Source organism: Stegostoma tigrinum, chromosome 19, assembly GCF_030684315.1.
Source record: "Stegostoma tigrinum isolate sSteTig4 chromosome 19, sSteTig4.hap1, whole genome shotgun sequence".
NCBI classification, from domain to species: Eukaryota; Metazoa; Chordata; class Chondrichthyes; order Orectolobiformes; family Stegostomatidae; genus Stegostoma; species Stegostoma tigrinum.
This window is the reverse complement of record NC_081372.1, coordinates 12,953,993-12,980,315: the sequence shown is the minus strand read 5'-3', so window position 1 is coordinate 12,980,315 and position 26,323 is coordinate 12,953,993. Positions and strand designations below refer to the sequence as shown.

The 26,323-nt window shown below is 41.3% G+C and overlaps 1 protein-coding gene across 4 annotated transcripts in view; it reads right to left on the bottom strand.

The window, feature by feature from the left end:
• The window catches only part of LOC125461196 (tumor protein p53-inducible nuclear protein 1), a 39,768-nt gene extending 28,201 nt beyond the window's left edge, over positions 1–11,567 (bottom strand). For 2 of the 4 annotated variants that reach the window (XM_048549683.2, XM_048549686.2), the window contains exon 1: positions 11,270–11,567. The gene's annotated coding sequence lies outside the window, so the exon portion shown is untranslated. Of the gene's footprint in view, positions 1–10,530; positions 10,587–11,154; positions 11,182–11,269 lie in introns of those variants that run through there. The other 2 variants (XM_048549685.2, XM_048549684.2) reach the window with 2 other exon arrangements.
• Between the last annotated feature and the right edge of the window lie 14,756 nt (positions 11,568–26,323).

Below are 26,323 nucleotides of genomic sequence, written 5' to 3'. Positions count from 1 at the left end.
GCTTGCGTTGGAGAAAATGACAGACTAAAAACCGACAGAACTGCAAATGCTGTAAATCAGGAACAAAAACAGAAGCTGCTGGAAGAGCTCAGGTCTGGTAGCATCTGTGAAGGGAAAAAAAAAAAATCAGTTAACGTTCTGGGTCCGGAGACCCTTCCTCAGAAGGATCCTTAGAACTGACCAGTTCAGCTCCAGCAACTTCTGTTTTTGAAAACAACAGACTGTTTAGGCAAGAAATTCTACTTGCCTTTCTCTCCACACATGTCCATATTAGACTCACTGTCGCTATCTAGCGCTATCTCCCCCAACTTATCCCAAAGAACACCTCTTGTACCGGAAATGCCTCAACTGTTTGAATGCATGTTCAAATCATTGCAGTTGATGATAATTTTGCCTCTCCACATTTGTCACTTATCCATCGTGCCACATGTATAGTGATCTGTACACCACATCTGTAATTTATAGCTTACGATCCCCTTCTTCAGAGCTTTTTCTGCTAGTTGCTCCCTGCCACACATGCTCTCAGAGGTGCATAAAAACACCTCAGCTCCTAGTATCTTCCAGCTTGATGTGAACGACAATTGTGCACATCTGTCCTTTTATCCTTAGGAATGCTGTGTACTCCCAGAGGAGGAGCTTGGTCCCATGTGTTTGCATTAGCATTTGGGAGATTTTAATCGAATTGAAGATTAGCAAGCACGTGAATTGTTGCCTACACACATTAGGACAGGGGCCTCTGAAGCTGCAGTAACAAGGCAGGTTCGTACACTGCCATTAGGTTCTACTCTTCCTCTGCTCGAAGCATGACCAGCCAAGAAACAACATGTTGGGAATTAAGTGCACAAGACCTTATCCAGCCACAACACATTGAAATTCTAAGACAGTGGAGTTATTTTTCCTCAAGATATGTCTAGAAGGTCACTATTGGTTTATGTTCAACAGTACTAAGACCACAGGAATTTAACTAAAGAATTTATGCAAGCATTTAATATACAACATTCATTTAAGAAAAGCCATCTTACTTGCCTAGAAACTCCAGACAATATCTGGATTTTGAACGCAGTGAAAATAAAATAAGACAGAGAGACTATTTACGATATTTTGTACAAAGAATGATTTCAGCACAGTCTGGTTGAAGACTCAAACAAAAGTAAAATCCTAGAATAAGTAGCACTTTGTTTCAGCACAAAGAGTTTCACATGCTGTTAAATCTGATTAACAAAGCTAATTCTTTCCAGGAGAAAGATTGTTATATTAATTCAACCACTCCCTATGTGACACTGCCATGGTGACTGCCAAATATCACAGGGTTAAACTCAGCCGTGATCCAAAAGTAGTGCAGAGAAACTTTGCATGTGTGCCTTGCAAATATTTTCTTAAAGAACAAAAACAATTTTTTTTTTAAAAGGAGGTGTTATCTTCTAGCCTGCACACAGACATTTTTGAATGGCTATGAATTGATGGGTAGCTCCATTGGCATCCTGGTGCCTCACCAAGTTCCATGCCTTACTGCAGTTCTGGAAAACATCAACTAAATTACACCCTGGGATGTGGAGTTGTTGAATGACGAGGCTGAGTAAATTGGGTACATATTCTCTAGAGTTTAGATGAACGAGAGCCTCTCCTATTGAAATTCAAAGGCTCTGAAGGGATGGATGGGTAGAAGCCGAGAGATTATATTGAGAGATATTGTCCTGCTGTAGGAAGGATACTATTGAATTGGAGAGGGTGCAGGAAAAAAAATCTACAAAAAGATGTTGCCAGGACTGTAGGGTGAGTTGCAAGGAGTAGCAGGATAGGCCTGGACAGTTTTCCCTAGGAGATTGAGGGGTGATCTCATAAAGGTTTATTATATCATTAGTGCACAGATAAAATTAGTAGCAAAGGTCTTTTCCCCTAGGGCAGCAGAGCTCAAAACTAGAAGGCATATTTTCAATGCGAGAGGAGAAAGATTTAAAAGGGATGTGACAGGCATTATTTTCCTCACATGGAGGATATGTGGAATGAACTGCCAGAGGAAGTGGTAAATGCAGGTACGAGTCATAGCATTTAAAAGACATTTGGACAGGTACACAATTAGGAAAGCTTTAGAGGGATATGGCCCAAATGCAGGTGAACAGGACTAGCGTTGTTTGGTAAACTCTGTTAGCATGGATGAGATGGACCGAAAGGTCTGCTTCCATGCTGCATGACTGACCCTATATTCACTGATCAGGGAATATAAAATATGGAGGCAGAGCCTCAGGATAGAGGGTAATCATCTGGGATGGAGATGAGGAGAAAGTACTTTGCTGAAATGATTGGGCTGGAGAATTCCAAAGATGCACAGAGTGTTGTATGTACTAACTCCCTGTTGTCGTGATCAAGGGATTAAAACTGACACTTTGGTGCAGTACCAAGTGAGTGCTGCACTGCCAGAGATAGTGGATATTGGAGGAGACTTTAAAGAGGTAGACTCCTCTCAGGTGGACACAAGTGACAAGTCACTCATTGAAGAGTACAGGAATTATTACTGGAGTCCTGGTTAACCGTCAAATCAACATCACAAAAACAGATCATCTGGTTATTATTACCGTTTGTGGGTGTTTTCTTTCTGCTTGCAAATTAGACCACAAAAATGTGGGAGCAGAAGCAGACTGTTTGGTCCAGAGTCCAACCCACCATTCACTGAGATCATGGCTGATCTAATAACCTCAACTCATCTCCCTGCCTTTGCTCCATAACAACGGATTCCCTCACTGATGAGAAATCTGCCGATCTCAGTCTTGAATATCCTAATGACCCAGCCTCCACAGCCCTCTAGGGTAAAGAATTCAACAGATTCACTATCTTCAGAGAACAAATTCCTCATCTGTCTTAAGTGGGCCACTCCTTACTTTGAAGTTATAGCCTGTGGTCCTAGACTCTCCCATAAAAGGGGAAGCAACCTCTATGTAGATTAGCTCCAACAGTGACTGCACTTCAACAGTACTTCACAAGCTGAAAGGTGGTTTGAGACATTCAGTGTTCTAAAGAATTAAATAAATTTCAAGGATTTTTTGGAATGAGCAGTCATACATGGTCTTGACACAGGAATCTTTACATAGTTATAAGCCACAAACTAAGGTGCCCAGCTGCAGTGCGCTGCTACAATATAGAATGAATCTGTTTTTAAATCAAAATACTGCAGAAAAGCTACATTTTGCTCCCTTTGCTATTTTCCTTACTTCATTTCTAATTTCCTATTCCTTCCTGTTCTAATACAAGACCCTCATGCTCATCTCAGATGCCCTTCCCCTCAGTACAAACCTAAAGCATTGTGACTCAGTCTGCAGCACCTACAACCACCTGGTTTACTGTTGGCATCACAATTTGGAAATCTAAGCGTGCTGCCCAATGGAAGTGTTATGGACTTTGCAGCAAAGTCCAAACTCTTCCTCCAATGATACCCACTCATCTACTTTCGCTTCCTTCCCTCACCCAGATATTTGCGGTTAATGGACTTATGGCTTTAGGCTCTAGTTTACACAATAAAAGGCATGACCATCCTTCTCTGTCCTGGAGTTTGTGGGATAGGATGACTTCCTTTATCCACGTGAGTGACTGCTGTCTGAATCTGTTAGGTTTCTGCTAACCTTTATGCATTATTGTACAGTTACAGCCAAGTTAAGAATCAACCAAGGACCTGCTTTGTAGCTGTGGCAACTGCTACACCAGTGTGTTTTGACCCACTTACCCTGCAGAAAAGCTTCTTACCAACTAGTTACAGGTAAAATCTTTTCAGGAACTTTTTGCTATAATAAAACATCACTGTGCTTAAAACAAGACCGAGTACAGAGTTCAGTTCCAAACTTTAAAAACTACAAGAATCCCACATGCAATTAACTGTGAAATGATCTGTGTAAGTGTATAATTGCAGTAGTATTTGCACAGAAAGTTCAGCTGAACCCAATGCTACACTGACTGACCGCACAGTTCAACCACATGATTCTCTCCAGGCCAAGTCCAGCATAGTTCAGATAGGAAGCTGGTGCATTTTAAAAACAAGCGTTTTTTTTCCTGTTGTAATGAGACTCGTTTTCATGAACTAGCTTTCCTGTCCCACACTCACTCTTCCCTGGAACTCCATTAGGTATGGTATTCCAAATGTCCTTCTATACTTTACTACTCCTACAATCTGCAGGCTTTAAGAGCCAGCATAAGATGTTATCCAAATTACTCCTTTTTTGATTTATTTCCTGTGGTTTACCACCTTAGTCGTGTCCCAAACAATCAACCTTAATCTGCAGCCCAATCCGAAGGAAAATCCAGAGTGACTCATTGCACCAGTGGAAAGTTTTCACTCAAGTTCAGCTCCTAAAATAGCTTCAACAGAACTCTCAACAAATATTTTACACTAGTTGACAAGAGGCTGTCTGTTCATTTCTCTCTTTTTCAAAAAAAAAGTAGAAATGAAGACATTCGAGAATTCTTATGAACTGCTTTCACTTGCACTGATCTCGCATCAGCTCCTCTACACAAAAAATTTCTTTCCTCACCCCATCCTCTCCACAATCAAACCTTAAAACTGTACTTTAGGTAGTCATCCCTTATAGAATGCAGAGACCCAAAAGATTGATGATTATTTTAGTTACATGGGCTGCTAACTGGAGTAAATGCAGACGTGCGACACTATTCATTCTGGTAATAAGTAGATATGAATTCATGAAACCTTTACAGACTGAATATGAGGTATATAGTAAAACAGAAAAATCACAAGGAACTTGCAATATTTAAGCAGGTACAAATATTAAACAAGTTATACATTTGCTACCCTTTCTGAAAAATTTCTTTGAATTAGCAAAACCTAATAAATTTCCCTCCACATTCTCTACAAGGTTTAATGGTGAATAAACCTCACATTGGAAACCCACATCTGATAAAACACCAAAAACTAGCTTCAACAGCTGAATTCAAAAATGTCCTGTTGCTGGCCTGTTGCAGACAGAATTTCCAATATATGTGCCAACCAACAAATGCTTTGTATGAAACTCCCTCTGGCCCTCAATCTTGCTTTACCCTCCTTCACTCAGCCGGTGATTCATGTCCCAATTACTGGGATTAATTCCTGGGTCTACTCCAGGGCCATTCAAAAGAGCAGAGCTTGTCCAGTACATTAGCGGGGGTGAGAAGCAAGAGAAAAAGTTAAGGATTCATGTGCTGCAGTGGTAATGTCCCTTCCTCTGGACCAGGTTCAAGCCCCACCTTCTCAAGAGATGTGTAATAACATCTCCGAACGGGTTGATTAAAACAGTGCAGAGTTGTCTTTAAGCAGGATCGACAAAATGATAAAAGGGGAAGATTAAATGGCTATAGTTGGGTGTGGGGGAAGGAACTGATGAAAAGTGAAAGAGGAGGGGTGAATAGAGCAGGTGTATGAAAATAAAGCAGAATATGCCGAGACTGCAGGCTGTATATTAAAGGCGAGTGTACTAATGTAAACACAGAAGGTCAGGAGGACAGACTAGCACCTGCCATTGTCCCACTGTTGTCCCACATTTATCGGAGCACAAGATCAATTTGATAGATTTACTGCCACTATCCTTATTCCTGGTAGGGATCCACAGGGACTACTTGGCCTGGCTGGGGTTGGGGGTTGGCAGTGGAAAATATCTTGTCGTCTCATGGGAGAGGTTCACATCCTAAAACAAGATGTAACTAGTTGCTATCATGCAATAAACTAAGTTATAATGGCACAATAGACAGAATCACAGAGATTATTAGGGAAACCTCAATCAGGTTTTACACCTAGATCCAAAGTTGTTCATCTCCCGGAGTCCAGCAGTGCTTAATACTCTGCTCAGCAATAAAGCCTTTAGGGCCTTGACACACAAGGAAAGTTTAGCCTCCCTCAAGGTCTTCGGCATCATCACTGTTCCCAGATTCAGCTTCTAACATTACTTCATTCTGGCAGCAGATTCACAGCCCCACCCTGAAGCATGGAAATCTTTAAGAAAACAAAGGCAGTTTTTGCCAAAATTAGAAAAAGGGCAATTAGCACATCAGGAAGGGCAATATCAGTTTCTCCGCCTTGAGTGCACAAACCCCACCCGTTACAACTTCAGTCAGGATACAGAATCTTTTGCAACTCAACTGTCACTGTACAAAATTTATTTGAAACCAACATGAGCAAAGGTCTGCACATTTAAAATGACTTGATTTAACTGTGGTGACTGCATCACGTGAAAATGCTGTACTTGCCTGTGCACTTGGTGAAGCAGTAACTTTATCTTCAAGAACACACTAAATAAATTTAACATTTAGGTCACTTCCTGTTTATCTTTTTTGGAAAAGGCCATGAATCAATTTCAGCACCAGTAGATTTTGCAACCACATATGAAATATTAATAGGAAGTCACAGCAGTGTTCCTGCATTGAGTGACTACACTTCAGAAGCAATTCATGGTCTGCAAAGTGCACCGAGACCCCCAGTAGTCACGAAAAGTGCTATATGCCCTTTTAGAGCTTCAGGTTCGACTTCTGTCCAAAGTCTGGAAATGTAAAATTGAGACCCCCAACAAAACGCTGGTTTCATAGAATTTGGACTTGGAATTGTATCCACATTGACTATTATGAAATGACTGTTACGAGACGGCATAATTTAAAAGGTGATTGGATGAAAGTTTAGGGGAACTCTCAGAGGCAGGTTCTTTACACTGAGTGGTGGGTGCATGGAATGCACTGCTGGTGGTGGTAGTGGAGTCAGATACATTAGGGACATTCAAGCGACTCTTGGATATGCACATGGATGATGATAGTAAAATGTAGGGTATATTAATCTTAGATAACACAGTGTGAAGATGGGTGAACACAGCAGGCCAAGCAGCAAAGGAGCAGGAAAGTTTGACGTTTCGGGTCAAGAACCTTCTTCAGAAATCCCCTTCCCCTCGCCCATTTCTAAAGAAGGGTCTCAACCTGAAACGTCAAACTTACCTGCTCCTCTGATGCTGCTTGGCCTGCTGTGTTCATCCAGCTCTACATCTTGTTAGCTCAGATTCTCCAGCATCGGCAGTTCCTACTATCTCTATATTAACCTTAGAGTGAGATAATAGATTGGCACAACATTGTGGGCCAAAGGGCCTGTACTGTTCTATGTTCCAATAACACAACACAGTGTGAAGCAGGTTTTTAAGGCGATCCCTGGGAACTTGATAAAGCACTCACTTGTTGTTTTCCTCCATAATACTGCAAAGTAGTCATCAGGGTTAGGGCCTTGTGCATACATACTGGCAGTGCACTAATTTTATATGCAGAGTACTGTTTATAGACTTCAGTATTACATAGATCTTGCTGCCTTCAACCAAGACTGTACAGCAGTCAGTTGATGGCATTCTGGCTGTAGCGATGCACGGGGATATGGGGTGTCCGGAGTGTTTGCAGAACGAGGAATGGACTTTGTCTTCATTTTTCCAGCCGCAAGAGCTTTTTTAAAAATTCATTCACAGGAGGAGGAGTGTGTCGCCAGCATTTATTGCCCATTCCTAATTGCCCAGAGGGCAGTTAAGAGTCAACCTGGGTCTGGAGTCACAAGTAGGCCAGACCAGGTAAGGACGGTAGTTTCCATCCCTAAAATACACTTAGTGAACTAGATGGTTTTTCTTTCAACAATCAGCAACAGGTACATGGCCATCAGACTCTTAATTCAAACTCCACTATCTGCCATGGCAGGATTTGAACCCAGGTCCCCAGAACATTACCTGGGTCATTGGATTAATAGTCCAGTGATAAACCACTAGGTCATTGCCTCCCCACTTGAATGACAAAACAAACAAAGTGTATAGAAGACAGAGAATATTAAGGAAAGGAGACAGATAAGAAGAATGCATGAGACAGAGAGAGGAAGAGAAAATACCATGTGTATTAAAAAGCATAGCTGAGAGAATGAGACTACACACAAACAAAACAGACTGCGAGTGAAATTGGAAAAAATGAGATTAAATAAGGGAAGACAAAAGAATCGAGAATAACAGTAAAAGGTAGTTACAGTTCTGAAAATGTGTCATACTCGTCCCCAAATGGTAACTTTCTCCACAGATGCCAGACCTGACTTTCTCCAGTGTTGTGTGTTTGTTGTAAGTATACAGAAAGTTTGTTTTCCTATTTTTTTGTCAGTGAACAGTGCTACAGGATTTTAATTTAGTAACATTTCTCATTATAGAACAGTTTATCCTGACCTTTATGGGACACAGTCATCACAGATGCTTTAGTATGCCTACCACTAGTATTAGATGATGAAAGATCTGAACCAAGTTACATGTTGCTCTGAATCACAATATTGCTTGCAGGAAGTTGCATCATTTGATGATTGAAGGCCACAAAAAGAACAAGTAAAGCATTCAGTTCTCTTCCAAATACATATAATTCACAGAAAAGACAAAGCGGGGCAATAAACACTAATGCCTCAATTAACCCATCATTGAAAACTATGTATTACAACTTTAATAGAAAACTGCCAGCTCCATTAATACTTTCTATACCAGAAGGAACAGTCAATATACCTAGTAAAGTATCAGTTGGGCCGCAGAGTGCTATAACGTTGAGTTCTGACAATAGTATTCCAAAAGATCAATGGAATTGGGGAGGTTTTGTACTAGACTAGAAACACAAATTTATAGATCAAGCCCTATATCATGGACTGTCAGCAATAAAGCTGCTGTTGTTGCAAGAGTCAAACCAGTTCATTCAGCTCCTTTACTGAAAGGAATTTGGCACCTTTACATAACTCTAGCCCTGGATAGAGTCCCTGAAACTATTCAGTTGTACACTTACAATAAAACAGCTCTTTGCTGCCTTGCCAACTTTAACAGCATCCTGAAAATAAATACGTTAAAAAACATTGGCGAAGTTATTCAGGAGGGAAATCTCAGTAGGATTTTTGCCACCCATTCAACAGGTGCAGAGAATAAGGTTAAGAGAACTCGTGTTATGAAAAAAATACATGGCTCACAGGACTGAATAGACATCATGGGAAACTTAGTCAGTACACATGGGAAGAGACAGCAGACTGGTGTGCTAACTTTCACCCCGAATCGCAGTGTGCCCATTTACACTAAAAAGTGCTGCAATCACTAGGGCATTAAATCCTCATCTATTTACAATCTACACTCAGAATAGTTAAGAAAATGGGCAAAAACGTAGCAACCAGCATAAAATGAAGCCTATTAACTCGTAAGAATAGAGAAGCAGTGCATTTAAAATGCCAAACCTGTAAGCATTGGTGTTGAGAGATTGGAGAGCACTTATCGAAAAATTTACAAAATGTTAGCAAGAAAAGCAAACAATTAGGAAAGCAAATAGCATATAGGCCTTTCTTTGTGAGGGGATTAGAGGACAAGAAAAATGTTCTTATGATGGTAAAAATAGACAGGATCATCAAGTGTGGATGCCCGAGACACCTCCAAATAGATCTGAAAAATCCAGAGATCAATTTAATAAATTGAATTTGATTTGAATCACCATACAATAGGCCCAGTCATAACCACACAAATTTGCAGAATTCTTACCACATCAGTAAGGTTACAAGTCAATCAACAGCAGAACGGAACTTACTTTATCATTACAGGCAATGGCAAATACAGTCAGGCCAGGGTTCCACCACTTTTTTTTGCCCCCTGCCTCACTAGGATTTCCTCTCACTGAGGAGTTGCCAAAGTAATTCCTTACTGGGATTCGAATCACTGGGTCCCAATGCCAGGTACAACAAAGTGGGGAGAATTGAGAAGGAAGCAGGAGTTTCTCACTGGACTTAATTGCAGAACTGCCCCTCATATTTCCTCTTTGACTAGCATTCCCTGTGAGCTTTCCAGGAGGGGGGCATTACACTAGGAAACCTGTACCACGCCATACAATTCAAGCTGCATTCCGATTGCTTCTTCAATCCAGACTGTTCCATTTAACTTTTACATTTTCCAAAATAGCAAACATTACTTTCCACTAGGCGATGTGATTTTGGGATCGAAATCTACTACAAATTTTAAACTTTTCTGGAGGAGTTTCGGGGGTTGGATGGGTAGATGCATTGCTACTGCACAGTCCTCGGTTAGTGAAACCGAAAAAAAGGTACAAGTGCTGGAGAAGGTCAGCAGGTCTGGCAGCATTTGTGGAGAGAGAAAACAGGATTAATCTTTCGAGTCCAGTGACCCTGTATCAGTCACAGCACCGACAGAGGGTCACTGGACTCGAAACGTTAACTCCATTTTTCTCTCCACAAATGTTCCACTAGACCTGCTGAGTTTCTCCAGCAATTTCTGCGTTTGCTTCAGATTTCGGTTAAATCTATTTTGGGAGTTGATGTATGTTGGCAAACCGTCCTCCAAATTTTCGTACAGAAGCTGACGACACATGGTATTCAACAGCACAATAAAATGTACTTTCAGAATAAAAAGTCACTTTCAAAAAAGCTTAAATTACTTCAACGTCCAAAGCAATTCCTAACCGGTAAGAGGCCTTGATAGCTGTGATTTTAAAGAACTGGCTCCTTGCCCTACTTTAAATAATTACGGATAAACCTACCGTTCAGATGCAAAGACAGACAAAAGCAGTTTCGGGGCTAGAGTAATCGAAGTGGCCCCTTTAAGAAGAATGGCGTCATTGTACGGTTGTGTTTTATGTTAATAACCTTCACGTCACCTTATTGACTAATCCCAACTATCCAATACCAGCAAAATCAGCTGTTTTCACAATAGATTGACAGCAAGTCCGGTTTACAACAAACTAACAGATAGAAAATAAGAATGACAAACGCAAGGCTCCGCACAGGAGACTCAGAACTACAGTGAGCAGATTCCCTCACTTCATTTTTTAAAAAACAAACAGAATAGTTAATCCGTTTCTTAGTTAGCATCCCTCTGGGGAAAAGCAGATAGTTACATATTTAAACACACACTCGTACATCAATGCCCATTTCAGGTCGATGTTGTACAAGTGACTGGCCAAACAAGGAGGCTTGCATAATACACCGAAAAGGCGTGTTAAGAAGTCACAGCAATGACAATTTACAAGGAGGAAATGCGGTAGGTATTGTTCAGTGGCGAACATTAATATATCTCCGAGAGAACAAATTATTTGCTCAATTCTCCAAAAGGAAATAAACTAAAAACAGGATAATACAGGTCCAACAGCATAACCACTAAATACCTGACAGCAACTGCAGCCTCAACTAACCCAAGCGGCACCAGTGTTGTAATGAGAAGAAAAGCTGACCTATAACACAAGGAAAGATGTCACAATGAGGGAGGGGAGGGATACTTACCTGCCTTCTCTCTTTCTGTCTCTCTCTCTCTCTTCCTGTGTGTGTCAAGTATTTTTGCAGTCAGTTTGTAAACAAAACGAGATGAAAAACAAAATTTTCAAAAGAAACTACACGGGCCGTTCAAGTGAGGTAGAACACATCTGTAAATATAGCAGGGAGGGGAAGAGTGAAGCACTGACTGGTTGTGTATTTTGTCTTTAAAAAGGCGTTCGTTCTTCTCAGAAGAAAGACTTTCCCCCGGCCAGTGCCGCTGTTATTTTGCACCTAGTTGGTCCCACGAAGTGTATCAGATTTTGGAATTGACTGAACAGCTGATCGGGGGCGGGGCCTCTTTGTGACGTAACCCACACCACCACCAATCAGCGTCCAACTCATCCATCCCCACGTGACCTTGCAATAGCATTTTTTTTCCTCTTTACTGAAGGGAGATTATGCGTAAATGAAGGATCACGTCTGATGTCACTTTCATTGAGACCTGTCAGGTTTTTTAATGCAATAGTCAATGTGAAAAGAGTGTTTTTAAAAAACCTTTCTTTTTAGCGTATAGGAATCTTTATATTGTTGTCCCTTTCTTTCCCTATAAATAGATTGTTCTTTGGCTACCCAGCAATGTCACTCAGTGTCAGAGGTGCTGTGGGTTTCTCCCAGCCCCCAGCTCTGTTTGTAGGCGGTGGAGTGAAGAACAATTTGTTCAGATATCTAGGCCAGCGTCGATGCGGTGTTATTAGCGAGTGACAGGACACTCCAACCCTGAATAGATTTCCATGAATGTATTTTTTTTTGTCAATGGGAGCTCCTTGCATTGATTTTGTGCTGAGTCCTTGGGAGGGCAAACTTGAAAAAAATAATTGCGCATCTATTTTGTAAAAGGTTTCTTTTGCCTGTTTTTATACCAACACATTTTGCACGTTTGTCCACCCTATTTAATGCCGAACCGTTTCAGCAGACTTAATTTCACATTTGACTTGGAATCGTGTGACTGCGGCATTCAGTTCGAAATTATTTTAATTCATCAAAAGGTCGAGGGTTTTGGGGAGTAGTCTAAGACCGGGAGCCATTTCTTTCCCTTTCCTGTCCTACTCATTCTCTGTTATGGCAGGGCAGGCAAGTGACCTCTGCCCAGGTGTGTGCCAATGCTGAGAGAAGGTAGCATATGTCAAGGTCATATTTCTGCCAAATGCAGTGGACAGAAACAATGACACAGATTGCCAGTCCATTGGTTGCAAAAGAGTGGATCTGTTTGTTGCTTAAAAAGGACATAAAGCCATGTGGTGCTTTAACTTCCCTTGTTGCTTCTCTTGTTCCCATTGGGTTTTTTTTGCGAAGTTCCCCTTCCCCACAAATCCGTCTTTGATCTCATGAAGCCTCATCGCTCCTTGGCTCCCAAGATTATTTCACTGGCAAGGCTATCTCTGATGCAGCAACCCAAGCATTCCATCTCATCCCATCCTATCAAATTCCATCCATTATTCCAAATTAGTTCCACTATCAAAGGTGGAGATATGAGCAATTCACCCCTAGTTTCCTCACAAATTCACTCAATCTCCAAACTCTTGCTCTTCTGGCTCTATACCATCACCACACAAGTGCTGACTGTAGTAGATTAAACTGTCCCCTCAAAGAAAGCCATGTCCTTTTAGAATAATTCACTGTCACCTTCTTTACATTTTGCCTCGCTATTGTCACCACCTTCAAATCCATTGATTAAGCATCGGGGACATTCATTTTCTTACCAGTGAATCCATTAATTTTTCAGGCCAATTGTTAAGGGCCAGCCAGAACATGCAAAACATTGGTATTCTGATAAGTCCACAGATGAACGTCGAAAGTCATTTCATATTTAGAGGTTAAACTATTGATTTTCTTCCACACAACTTAGGCTAATTCTCTGCTTAACATCTCACATTTCTGCTCTTACTAAATCTTTTCTGCACTGTGGTGCCATATGTTGACTCCCTATTTCCCAAAAACTAAAATTGCTTCAAATCTTCAAATCACCTTCTGGCTTTTCCTACTATATTTTTGTAGTCACTTTTCACCTTATGTTCCTTTGCATTGCCTCAAACCAAGAACAATCTAAATACAAAAATAACACATGACTTTCTACTACCAATCTTCCATTGTGTTCCTAAATCTAACCTCTACCCTTAATTTCACATTCATACTGAAAGCATTCAACAATACCTGATCTTTCTCAACTTCTTTACTATCTTTCTTTTGTCAGATGTTTGTATGATATTCATCTTGGATCAAACACAGTTGCCTCCAGTCATCATTTGAAAGTCTGAAGGCATCATCCTCCATTTCTGTTACACACTCCATGTGATGATCACTGATTCGATCCCTCTCCATGCCAGCCTTAACCAAGCAATTCACAATTTTGGTATCTTATTTGACCCCGAGTTGGGTTTCCATCCCTATATTCTCACCTTCTCAAAGATTGATTCTGTCTATTGTCGAAATTCTTACTTGTAGTTTTGAGATCTATAGCCTGCTCTTCCTGTAAATAACTCCATTACTGGTAACACTTTAATTCCCCTTATGAATAATTACAGTAGAAAAAGCTCACTGATAATCTAGAAGTAATTGGCAGTAAAAGGTGTAATGCTCAATGTCCTACCTATAATTAATAATTAATATTATAATGCATTAAAATTCACCTCATTATTAAAGCCAGAATCTCCATGCACTGCACAGCTGGGTCAAGTTGCCCTGTCAGTGCCACTTTTAAAAGACCCATCTCTCATCATATCTCCAGAGAACATAAGAAATGCAAACAGGCCAGATCATTTGGTCCCTCATCAAATTAGATCATGTCCAATATTTTACATCAGCCGCATTTTCCTCCATCTTTCTGGATTACTTCACCATTAATTGAACCTGCAATTAACTATTTACTGAACACCCACAATTTCCTTAGATAGAGAATTTCAAGGGCTCACACCTGAATTAACAGAGTTCATGATGTGCCCAACAAGACCTGGTCTGTGGAGGATTTCCTGGATGACTGGATTAAGCATCAAACTGCCAAAGAAAGAGAAGCTTGTGACTGCAACAACCGGAGGGGCATAATACTGCTGTCAGTACCTGTCAAGCTCTTCAGTACAGTTCTCCCCAACAGCTTGGAAGCAGAAGTAAGATGGTATTCTTTGTGAAAAACAGGCAGCTGACTGGGGTAGCAGGACATGCTGTGAGCAGAACTTTGTGCTGAGGAGAATCATAGAGCAGAGCTTAGAGCATCAGAAACCACTTGCTATCAACTTAAAAATTGCTAGAGAGAGATGTGAAATCAAAGCGCTTCATCATACGCTCCTGAGAACTGACATATAAGAAAACCAACTCGGAAAGGAACAATAGTTTATTCGATCTGAGAAGCGGGTGCTGTTAGTTGAATTTTAGTTGGAGCAGACAAAGAACACAAATCCATGGAAAATTATCAGTGAAACGCCAAAGAAGATCCTGCCTGACTCCCTCAGGAGCAAACTAAGGAATACCATGATGTATCAGGAAACAGAAAATCATTGCCATTACTAGTGTCCCAATTAATGTGAAAAAAAGGTTTGCATTTATATAGCTGCTTATATGACTGCTAAACATCTCAAAACACTTTACAGCCAATGAAATACTTTTGGAGTATGGATTCTGTTCTCATGGAGGAAACATAGTAATCAGTTTGGACACGGCAAACTTCCACAAATGGGAATGTGAAAATGACCAGGTCATCTGCTTTTCTGAAGATAAATATTGACTAGAATGCTGGAGTTGACTCTCCATGCTTTTCGGACACATTGCCTCATGATCTCCTACATCCTCCTGAGGAGGCAATTACAGCCTCACTTTAATATTTCATCTGAAAGACAACACCTTTAGCATTGCAGAACTTCCTCAAAATTGCACTGAAGCAACAGTCTTGATTTTTTTTTGTATTCAAGCCCTGCAGTGGCATGTGAATTCAAACCTTTTGATTCAGAGACAAGGATGGTACCAATGGATACACTGTTGATATACAATGATCTGACATTATTTAGACAAAAATATTAATGCTTAAAAAGACATTTTATTGAGGCTCTTTATATTGCACTCACTGAGACTATTTGTAGGAAATATTAATTCAAGGGGCAAGACAAAATTTATACTGCATGAGAGTAGAGTGCTTGTTGGTTGACAAGTGGACTTTTTTTTATCCATTCAAGGAATGTGGGCATCACTGGCCAGCATTAATTGCCCAGAGGGACATTAAGAGTCAACCACATTGCTGTGGGTCTGGAATCAAATGGAGGCCAAACCAGGTAAGGATGGCAGTTTCCTTCCCTAAAGAAAATTAGTGACCCAGATGGATTTTTCCCCAAAAGTTAGCAATGGATTCATGATCATCGTTAGTCTCTTAATTCCAGGTTTTTATTGAATTCAAGTTCTACCATCTGTTGTGGCAGAATTAGAACCTGGGTTCTATCGCAGGTTCTCTGGATTAACAGTCCAGCGATAATGCTGCTAGATCATCACCTCCTCTGATTGGTAGAGGCATAGCCATTGATATCGCAGCTTCGAGGTTGTGATGATCTAACCTCCACAGAGCCGGACATGTGCCTAAGATGCCTGAGTTCAAACTGCTAAAGGAAATCATCTTTGCCCAGCTCAAGGAAGGTATTTGAATGAGAGGAGGACAAGTGGGGTGTTTCAAAGACTCCCTGAAGGCGACCCTCAAAAAATGCAACATAGATGTCAACACATGAGAGAGCCTTGCTCAGAAGAAACTGGCTTGAAGGAATCTCCTGTATGAAGGAACACAATTCTTAGACAACACCCTTTGGCAAGACAAAGTATGGAGAAAGAACTATGGAAAGACATGCCATTGAACTCAAGGCCAAGGACGATTGAAGATTGGGCTCAGCAGATACCCCAAGACCCACAGCCATGACCAGTGACAAGGAATTCCCTAGGTGGACAATCATAATTATAACTGAGTGATTGGCATTCTTGCAAATTATCCTGATGATTAGAAGATGAAAAGATTTTACAAAATGTGTCTTATTTCAGCACTTCTCAAGCTGTCTACCAACTTGATCTCACTGTACAGAGGCTGATATCCAAGTTACCCTTTATTTACATGTGCACAGTACCTGGATTCTGACCAGCTAGTTCAGAGCCTTTCCTGAGAATGAAGAGACTCTCTGAATCTCCTGTTTATATCTGTTGGCCAGGGGTCCCTGATTGGCCTAGGTAAACAACTTTAATCAGTGATCTCATAGTTAATAAGATCTGCCTGGCCCTTGTTCCAATCACTACACGATTGTTCAAAATTATTGTAATAAACCTCAGGAAATGGACATAAAACATCAATTAAATGTTTATGTCAGTGATTCTTGAGCTGACGTCTATGGATACTTGAAGGTCCATCATGTAAAAGTGCTTATTGAGATGGATGGGCAATGTGGTGACCATCTGGTGGTATGGTCAAGAGTAGGCAACTGAGCAGCAACTTAGCGGAGGTGTTCTGCAAAGCGGTACTGCATCCACTGTACCCGGTGCGGCTTCCTCTACATTGGGGAAACCAAGCGGAGGCTTGGGGACCGCTTTGCAGAACACCTCCGCTCAGTTCGCAACAAATAACTGCACCTCCCAGTCGCAAACCATTTCCACTCCCCCTCCCATTCTCTAGATGACATGTCCATCATGGGCCTCCTGCACTGCCACAATGATGCCACCCGAAGGTTGCAGGAACAGCAACTCATATTCCGCCTGGGAACCCTGCAGCCATATGGTATCAATGTGGACTTCACCAGTTTCAAAATCTCCCCTTCCCCTACCGCATCCCTAAACCCGTCCAGTTCGTCCCCTCCCCCCACTGCACCACACAACCAGCCCAGCTCTTCCCCCCCACCCACTGCATCCCAAAACCAGTCCAACCTGTCTCTGCCTCCCTAACCGGTTCTTCCTCTCACCCATCCCTTCCTCCCACCCCAAGCCGCACCCCCAGCCAACTACTAACCTCATCCCACCTCCTTGACCTGTCCGTCTTCCCTGGACTGACCTATCCCCTCCCTACCTCCCCACCTATACTCTCTCCACCTATCTTCTTTACTCTCCATCTTCGGTCCGCCTCCCCCTCTCTCCCTATTTATTCCAGTTCCCTCTCCCCATCCCCCTCTCTGATGAAGGGTCTAGGCCCGAAACGTCAGCTTTTGTGCTCCTGAGATGCTGTTTGGCCTGCTGTGTTCATCCAGCCTCTCATTTTGTTATCTCGGAATTCTCCAGCATCTGCAGTTCCCATTATCTCTTTCCACACTAAACTGTGTTGTATGTTTTAATGAGGGCAGTTATCTTTCTGCAGTGAGAAGCATTGAGCAAATATGTTTTCTTAAAAGTATGTGTGCGTACTATGCACATACAACACTTTCACGTCATGCAAATTATAATTTCGATGCAGTAGTAGTTGGCTACAACACGTTTGAAAAAAGGTACTGCCACTAAAAACATTTGATGGGCATTAGTTTGTGGTAATAGATTTTTGAAAGGGCCATGATTTCAATACTTTGTACAATTAACATTGGTCTAGCAGACAAGTACTTTAAGTGCTTCTGAGGTCATGGAGCTGAGCAAGCCTCCCTAAAGAGTGTGGTTATCCTTCGCTGGTTTATTCCAGTCCAGTTGCAAATCACATTAAGTGCAATGGGTGAACTTCCTCACTATGAAAACATAAGTAAATTTGCTTGGATCCATTTTACCATTCAGATTCAGTTTCTATCGTGAGAGTGCACTGATCTGTAAATTGTACTCTAGAAACTTTAAAATGATGGTATTTATGATTCATGTAAAATAATGTAGTGTTCACATTTTAATAAAACAATTAAATACACAAAACAAATGGCCATTTTAAAGACAAACAATAAGTGTAAGAGAAATCAATTTGGCCCCTTGGTCAGTGTGACCTTCTTTTATTATATTCAAGATAAGTTGCAGAAGAATATTCAGAACTAGAAAATATTTTGGCTGATTCAAGTTGAATTAGATTCCTGTAAAGCACAATATAATGCATTCCCTCACATCCCGACCCCGCTCTCTTGCTATGTTGTGTTGAACTTCTGTATAAATACATGATTTTGGGGCTCTATAATAGTTCAAGATGCCAAAATACTGTAGTACTGTCATGTAAGCTACACAAATGATCAATATGTCAAGCAGACCAAAGGATTATCCAGTTCTTTAAATAAAAGGAGTTACATTCAAGAGGAACATTTGAATATTGGAATTCATTCAGAACAGAGTAATGATCTCTGTCTCACTTTGGAGACACGTCAACAACAACAACAATTTAGATTGTATAGTATCTTTAACATAATGAAACATCTGACTTACTTTGCAGAATTGCAGTGCAGTAAAATTAGACATTAGGCTACATAAGATAATACTTGAGCAGCTATCCAAATGTTTGGTCAAAGAGGTAGTTTTATAGACCATTTTTCATTTAAATAGTACCTTTGGTAACAGCAGATATCCAAAGTGCTTTGCAGTCAAAGCAGTGCTTTGAAAGTTAACTGTAGTTGCTAATGTAATACAAGAAACACTGAAGCCATTCTGCACACAGAAAATGTCGACAATCTCGTGCGTCTCGCAAAGAATGATTAATACATGAAATGCATTTCTGGGTAAAGCAGTGATGATGAAAACCTTGGAATTATTTAAGCAATTAAAACAATATATACTGAGAGAACGAGGTCTTTCTAGTTCCAAATTGTACTTACTGGCCTCCTCATCTGAAATTGATTCTGTGATTTGCAGTTCACAATAAATTCATCTCATTATGAACAGTAATAGAAATGGCCTTAAAACTTCTAGGCTAAGTAGAATAAACATCAGTAAATTAAGACACATAAGGAGATCATTCAGCCAGTGAGTCTGTGCTGCAACTCTGGCAGAGCTATCCAAAGCTGATCATAGCCCCCCCCAGTTCTCTTCCTATAACAATGTATCTTCCATTGCTACAAATATTTATTAAACAACTCCTTAAAAATTGGTTCCAGTGCTAAAGTATTCTACCTTCTGACAATCATCCTCACAAAAAAAACTTTCACCTCACTTTCTTCACAATCATACTGAATTTGCTATTTCTAATCACTTACTCTTCATATAATAATAAAATGTTTATCACATAGAAAAAAAGCCACTTGCCCCATTGTACTTGCACCTGTAAAGCAAGAATTAGTCTTTCCCTATTTACTGTATCATCCTTTCAGAAATTTGAAATATTTTTTAATAAATATGCAGTTTGTCATAATGGGACCAGTCCCTCTAATTCAAGAGATGACAAGGTGTAGAGCTGGCTGAACACAACAGGCCAAGCAGCATCAGAGGAGCAGGCCTGCTGTGTCCATCCAGCTCTACACTTTGTTATCTCAGATACTCCAGCATCTGCAGTCCCTGTTACCTCTATTTCAAGTCTCTCTTTATTGCTAACATTTCTCATCCTTAGATCCATCATGGGCAATCCACATTGTTTACACTATACGGATTTAATTTTTGTTACACAATGCAACACACATAACTACGCACAATAACTGAGGGCTTTGTCTGAATAATGGCCTTTCCCTTGCACTTGTCCTCTCTCTATAAAATTATAATAGGCCTATTTCATAATTGTATTTCAGAAACCATGTATTAGGATACCTAGTTTTCTTTATTCATCTATACCATTCAATATTCTCTGTTGTCTGTATACTCATTATGGAATGACTTCAGCCACCTATTTTCAGAAAAGAAGACTCGCTGGTAAGTCGATGTGTGTGGCTGAGTTAGAATTGGACTAAGTTGTGATACTGCCTTCTCCCTATAGCTGGCCAGCTTGTCAGCTGTTTACAGGTTCACCATGCTTGTGAAAATTGACCCTCGATATAAACCATTATTGTTAATGTCATTGCCATGGGTCATAACCTCAGTTCACAGATTGAATTAGTAGTAAAATTTAAAAAAAGATGAACAATCAAAGAAGGATTGACGTAAATCCATGTATTGTCATGAGAGGAATTCTGGAATGTCACATTTGAAGGTGTCAAACAAGCTTCAAAGGTGGAAGTGCATTTCGAACTGAACTACAATTTCCTGCGGGTATTTCAGACTGCAAACATGCTGGGAAGGCAGCTGTCTGGAAAGAGATGTCTTTGCATTTTCCCCTTTCAAGAATACACAGTAATTCTAAGTGAGTTTCAACCCTACTCTGTGTGTGCTTATGGGCTAAAGTACCTCTATGTGTTGGTGGTCATATGTTTTAGCATGGGTTTGAGAGTTGGAGTCGAAGATCCAACTGTCACATCCACAAACCTCCTCAGTGTTGCAGGAAATGTATTGTTTCTCTCTGACTACTGGAAGTTGGTTAGTTAGTTAGTTTAAATGGAAGCAGGACAAAAGGATTTTGACTGAATTACAAAGCGAAGAATCTCAAATCAATTATTTAGCTCTCAATGTTCCACTGACTACTTGTCACAAATGCATCTTTTAATGTTTATATTTTTTGGGACTCACTTCTCCTTTCTAAACCATGTGTATGCTTGTTCTACTATCGTCTATTCTCGTGTTAAGTAACTAATAAACTCACTCTCTAATTTTCCGAAAAACTGGTTGAATTGATTCTATTTAAAGCTTAATTTAATTCAGTCTGGGAGAAAATATCCATGAGGGAGAGAATCCTTTTTAATTAGCCTTCTCGTGACCAACTGAGGAAGCTGGGTGAATAAAGGAGGTGTACCTGTTCAGTCATGCTTGACGATTTGAACTATCGCATCTGAAACAGTAATAAGTTGGGCAACTGTTTTGAACAATATGTAACGTTAAGTTGAGTTTATACTTGGCATATTAAGAAGAGGGATCCATGGTTTAGTTTCATTTTTGAGTGTTGTTGTGAGTTGGTACCAATTTTGCTGACAAGCATTTTAATGAGGTTTTAAATCCTTGAAGTGAACAGTTTGGTGCACCCAAAAAAAGTGTAGAGAAAAAAAATGTGCTGTTGTTTAGAACAGGGGTTCAAGGCAGGGCAAATCCATTTCAACCAATTATCGCTCCCATCAGCCTACTCTCAATCATCAGTAAAGTGATGGAAGGTGTCAGTAACAGTGCTATCAAACAGCACCTGCTCAGCAATAACCTGCTCAACCTGATCTCATTACAGCCTTGGTTAGAACAATGGACAAAGAAGTGAATTCCAGAGGTGACAGCCCTTGACATCAAGGCCTCATTTAACCAAATGTGACATCACGGAGCCTTAGAAAAACTGGAATTAATATGCAAACTCTGTGCTGGTTAGAGTCATAACTGACACAAAGGAAGATGGTTGTGATTGTCGGAGGTCAGTTATCTCAGCTCCAGGACATCCTGCAGGAGCTCCTCAGGATAGTGTCCTTGGCCCAACCATTTTCAGCTGCTTCTTGAATGACCTTCCCTCCACCATAAGGTCAGAAGTGGGGCTGTTCGCTGATGATTGCACAATGCTCAGCACCATTCACAACTCCTGAGATACTAGAGCAGCCCATGTTCAAATGCAACAAGATCTGGACAATATCCAGGCTTGTGCTAACACATGGCACGTAACATTCACACCACACAAATATCAGACAATGACCATCTGTAATAAGAGACAATCTGACCATTGCCCCTTGACATTCAGTGACGTTACCTTCACTGAATCACCCACTATCAAATACCTGGGGGTTACAATTGACGAGAAACTCAACTCGACTCACCACATAAATACGGTGGGTATAAGAGCAGGTCAGAGGCTAGAAATACTGTGGTGAGCAACTCACCTCCTGATTCCTCAAAGCCTGTCCATCATTTACAAGACTTAGTGTGGAGGTAACGGTAGCTGTTCCCCAAGGCTTGAGTGTTTGTAAAGATATCGCTAGGATAAAAGGAATGTTGTAAACTTGAATCATTTTCTGATGTCTGTAGTGGAATAGACCACTATACGTGGGAGCAGAAATAGACCATTCGGCCCGCCAAGTTTGCACCACTATCCAATGAAATCATGGCTGAATTGTGGCCAAATTCCATATACCTGCCTAATCCTCAACTCCACTTTCCTGCTTTTTCCCAATAATCTTGATTCCCTTATCAATTAAATATCTGTCTATCTCAGCCTTGAATATTCACAGTGGCCCAACCTCAACAGCTCCTTGTGGTTTAAAAATTTTCACATATTCACAACCCTTTGAGAGAAGAAAATCCTCCTTATCTTGAGCTTAAATTTACAACCTTTCACTCTGCAATTATGCCGTCATGTCCTACACTGTCCAATCAAGGGAAACAATCTTTCCACATCTCTCCTGTTAAGTCCTCTTAAGAATCTTATATGTTTCAATAAGGTTGCCTTTCAGACTTCTTTATTCCAATAAGCACAGGCCTAATCTTTCCACCTTTTTGTTTTGACTAATATAATACGCAGGTGATGTAAGAGCAAAAGGGATGTGTAATTCAGAATCCCAGTCTGAATCACAGCTCTGGAGGGTATGCGTTTAAATCACACTATACTGGACAGTGACATTTGAATTCAATTTTCTTTTTAATTTGGAATTAAAAAGCTACCCTTTTTAAAAATATATTGGGCTACTTTTTTAAATCTGTCATCCTTACTTGGTCTGTTAAAATTTCATAGAATACCGACAGTATGGAAACAGGCCATTTGGCCCAAAAAATCCACAACAACACACCCCCTCTACCCTACCCCTGCATTTCCCATGGCTAATCCACCTATCCTACACAACCCTGGACGCTATTGAGCAATTTAGCACGGCCAATCCACCTAACCTGTTGAACGGTGGGAGGAAATTGGAACACCTGGAGGAAACCCACACAGACACAAGAAAACATACAAACTCCAAACAGGCGGTCACCAGAGGTTGGAATTGAGCCCAGATCTCTAGTACCATGAAGCAGCAGTGCTAACCACCAAGCCACAACATCACCCCCTGCTCAACATGACTCCATACCCACAGCAATATAATTAATTCTTATCCATCCGCTAGCATGGTCTAGCCATTGATGCCCATGTCCCAGGAACAAATAAAAAATTATACATATTTCTTGTTTAATACAAATTTTATTACTTGTGTTAAAAGTACAGACATATTATCTTGTGAATATGTGTCTGATCTCCTTGGATTAAAAAATATTAGGACTTAACAAGTCAAGTTTCACTCTGGGATCTGACTTCTGACTTATTAGCAACATCTGGGTTCATAACACAATCCTGAGAAAGGGTAAAGTAGGAAAAGGGGGATCATTGGTAACATTGGTTATTTGTTAAATCTACAAGTTCAGCACTCACTTGAAACCAAACATTGGGTGAAGTAATTGGGTGTTTTCTCCACTGCAACCAACCATTTAGACATTGGTGTGTCTTTAGCCATGACACGATTTCAGGGATACAGTGATAATCAGCTGAGGAGAGAGACAAGTTGAAAGTGCCTGAATGGATACAATGATCTACATATCTTCCTTCTGTACCATAGGGCATTACAATTCCAGCCTATTGCAACAGAATATGGAAAGTGGAGGCATGAATATGCAGCAGAAAAGTTTTTTCTAAATTCACTTGTGGGACATGTACATTGCTGTCTGGCCGGCCTTTATTGCCTGTCTTGAGCTGCCCTTGAGAAAATGGTGATGAGTTGCCTATTTATTTCAATAAGAGTGACTTGTTGTTGAGCTTTGAAATACAGCAACAGACTGATATGTTTATCAGTGATCGTGATAAATTGTGAGATAACTATAATTAAGGGTGGCTGGAAACTAATGTAGTGTGCCTTCTATTTTTGTTTGTAGTAAGCGAAACTTTTCCTCTGAAACAGGAAGTTAATATTGTATTTGTATTCAGTTGAGAAATAGGTGGAATCTCACAGCAGGTATCGAGAAGATAGGAAACAAATGGGAGTGCATGCAAGATAAATCAGGGGACAAACGATGATGATAAGGCTGCGTTTCCAGAGCTTGCATATTGTAGAACCTAAGAAGTCGAGAAGCACTGCAGTTTTTGTAATCCTGGGAAATGCTGAATTAGGCTCGACCAGAGTGTAATTAATCTTGATTTAAACACTGGTGCTAGCAGGAAGTAAAGTCTGTTTGATGACATACTAGCAGCTTAAATGGCACAGGAATTGAATTACAAAAAAGGCTTTCAGAAAAAAGAAAATGGAGCCAACAGTCAACCAAGAAGAATGCCGTTGGAAATGCACTGCTGAAATCTAATTGTTATTGGGATTCAAAAGCTTCACTTCCAGATAGATATATGCAGCAGTATCAAGAATTTTCACACATATATAAATGGGGAATAAATTATGGTATTTTTAACAGTGCAAGGTCAGAAAAGAAAACTCTCCTAATAACTGTGATAATGGGAACTGCAGATGCTGGAGAATCCGAGATAATAAAACGTGAAGCTGGATAAGCACAGTAGGCCAAGCAGCATCCCAGGAGCACAAAAGCTGACGTTTCGGGCCTAGACCCTTCATCAGAGAGGGGGATGGGGAGAGGGTTCTGGAATAAATAGGGAGAGAGGGGGAGGCGGACCAAAGATGGAGAGAAAAGAAGATAGGTGGAGAGTAGAGTATAGGTGGGGAGGTAGGGAGGGGATAGGTCAGTCCAGGGAAGACGGACAGGTCAATGAGGTGGGATGAGGTTAGTGGGTAGGAAATGGAGGTGCGGCTTGGGGTGGGAGGAAGGGATGGGTGAGAGGAAGAACAGGTTAGGGAGGCAGAGACAGGCTGGGCTGGTTTTGGGATGCAGTTGGGGAAGGGGAGATTTTGAAGCTGGTGAAGTCCACATTGATACCGTTGGGCTGCAGCGTTCCCAAGCGGAATATGAGTTGCTGTTCCTGCAACCTTCGGGTGGCATCATTGTGGCACTGCAGGAGGCCCATGATGGACATGTCATCTAAAGAATGGGAGGGGAAGTTGAAATGGTTCGCGACTGGGAGGTGCAGTTGTTCATTGCGAACCGAGCGGAGGTGTTCTGCAAAGCAGTCCCCAAGCCTCCGCTTGGTTTCCCCAATGTAGAGGAAGCCACACCAGGTCCAATGGATACAGTATACCACATGGGCAGATGTGCAGGTGAACCTCTGCTCAATATGGAAAGTTATCTTGGGGCCTGGTTTAGGGGTGAGGGAGGAGGTGTGGGGGCAAGTGTAGCACTTCCTGCGGTTGCAGGGGAAGGTGCCGGGTGTGGTGGGGTTGGAGGGCAGTGTGGAGCTAACAAGGGAGTCCGGGAGGGAGTGGTCTCTCCGGAAAGCAGACAAGGGTGGGGATGGAAAAATGTCTTGGGTGGTGGGGTCGGATTGTAGATGGCGGAAGTGTCAGAGGATGATGCAATGTATCCGGAGGTTAGTGGGGTGGTGTGTGAGAACGAGGCTTGGGGACTGCTTTGCAGAACACCTCCACTCGGTTCGCAATGAACAACTGCACCTCCCAGTCACGAACCATTTCAACTGCCCCTCCCATTCTTTAGATGACATGTCCGTCATGGGCCTCCTGCAGTGCCACAATGATGCCTCCCGAAGGTTGCAGGAACAGCAACTCATATTCTGCTTGGGAACCCTGCAGCCCAATGGTATCAATGTGGACTTCACCAGCTTCAAAATCTCCCCTTCCCCCACTGCATCCCAAAACCAGCCCAGCCTGTCTCTGCCTCCCTAACCTGTTCTTCCTCTCACCCATCCCTTCCTTCCACCCCAAGCTGCACCTCCATTTCCTACCTACTAACCTCATCCCACCTCCTTGACCTGTCCATCGTCCCTGGACTGACCTATCCCCTCCCTACCTCCCCACCTATACTCTACTCTCCACCTATCTTCTTTTCTCTCCATCTTCGGTCCGCCTCCCCCTCTCTCCCTATTTATTCCAGAACCCTCACCCCATCTCCCTCACTGATGAAGGGTCTAGGCCCGAAACGTCAGCTTTTGTGCTCCTGAGATGCTGCTTGGCCTGCTGTGCTCATCCAGCTTCACGCTTTATTATCTCCTAATAACTAGTGCTTGTATTTTTTAACTGCCTTTATTATTATTCTGCACTGCTT